Raw genomic sequence first — 1,974 nt, forward strand, 5'->3', positions numbered from 1 at the left:
CCTACAGAGAAAGGGCCTGTGCTTCAAGCCATTAATGTTGTTATGAGCCACGCCACCTGGCCAATAGAGCAGCCAGGACTGGCCCCACAGAGGTATGCCACTCAGCACTGTTGTCCAAGCTGGAGCTGCCACCATTCCTCCACCCATCCATTCATCTCTCCACCCACCCTTCCATCCACCCATCCATCCATCTATCCTCCCATCCAGTCACCCATCATCCAACCATCCATCCATCCTTCCATCCAGTCACCTATCTACCCATCCACCCACCCATCTATCCGTCTACCCATCTATCCATACATCCATCCACCCAACCATCCACCCAATCATCTACCCATCCATCCATCCATCCATCCATCCTCTGTCTCTCCACCCATGCTTCCACCCACTACCCATCCATCCATCCACCTACCCATCATCCACCCATCCATCCATCGATCCTTCCCTCTACTCACCTATCTACCCATCCACCCACTCATCTATCCATTTACCCATCTATTCATCCATCCATCAACCTATCCTTCAATGTACCCATCCATCCTTCAAGTCACCACTCACCCATCCACCCATCCACCTACCCATCCACTTATCTATCCATCCATGCATCCATCCACCCATCCACCCACTCACCCATTCACCCATCTATCCATGTATCCATCCATACATACATTCATCTCCAAATATTTAGCTGCCACTTATCCTGTACCTGGCCCTGTACCAGGTTCTGTGGGAACTCAGCAATGAGAACAACACAGACCTCAGGGAACATATAATCTAGTCAGGGGAGGGGAGGGGCTTTATGAGGAGCCTCACACATGGATGTGAGATACAGATTGTGAGAAACAGAAAGAAATAGAGAGGTGTTCTGAATGCCTGTAAGAGCAGGAAGCCAGGAAAAAAGTCCAAAGAGGTGATGCTTAGGCCTGACCCCAAGGGAGAGAAGGCACCAGGCTGAGGAGAGAGGATGCAGGAGGGCTGAGTTGTGTCCCTGCCCTGGGCCAGGGTGTTTCCAAGCCCTTTGCCTTGGTGGGTCAGGCTCTGGGTTCTGGATGCCCACTGACTTTCACTTGACAAACAAACTCTCTGACTGCTACCACCAAGGCTTTTCAACACTGAGACGTCAGACCATGGGCCTCAGAGTCCAAGAGAAAACTTGATATAGGTACATGCCTGGGCTGCATAGCCCACAGAGACCTGAATTTAGCAGGTCATGGTGGGCTCAAGTATTTGAATTTTTAATAAGGTCTCCAGGTGTTTCTAAGTATAATGGACTTGGAGAATCTCTTTACATTCTAGAGCATGGGGGAGATGGTTGGTGGCAAAAACAAAATTATTGAATTATTGTCCATATTTATGAGCCTGGGTTAAAAGTGACTCTCTCTGTGTCCCTTCTGTGTCCCTTCTGTGGTCCCTGCCAGGCTCTGAAGACTGCCTTTATCTTGGACTTTTCTGAATGGGCTTTTTCTTAGGGCTCCCACATGTCCCAGTTTACTGGGACTCTTCTTGTTATATATTTGAAAGTTTCATGTCCCAGGAAACCCCTCAGTGTCAGCAAACCAGGGTGGTTGATCACCTTATTTTCTTAAAGAAAAGCCCTCCTAGATTTACCTTGGAAAAGAAGGAATCACTAGAATAAGAGACCCCTCCATATCTGGCCAAAGTGCTCCCTAACCTGCTAAACCTGCTTCTTATCTCTCTGCAAAGAGTCGCACAGTATACTTCTCCCTCCATTCCCCAGCATACAGCCTCGCTCCTTTTTTCTTTTGGACAAGTATCATTTCCAAAAGAAGGAATGACAAGCCAGCAGGTCCCACAGCATATTCAAAGTTTTGGAGATGGAAATACCAAAGTTGCACCGAAAGCTAAGCCCTGGACTTAGAATCTAGAGCAGAAAGAAGCTATCAGCTGCCAGATTCACAGAGTAATAGAAAAGAAGACATATAGCATCACCATGGCAACTAGCCTCCAAAAGCC

This window comes from Moschus berezovskii, chromosome X (genome assembly GCF_049115385.1).
Source record: "Moschus berezovskii isolate FMDL1 chromosome X, NW_MosBer_1.0, whole genome shotgun sequence".
In the NCBI taxonomy this organism is placed as follows: Eukaryota; Metazoa; Chordata; class Mammalia; order Artiodactyla; family Moschidae; genus Moschus; species Moschus berezovskii.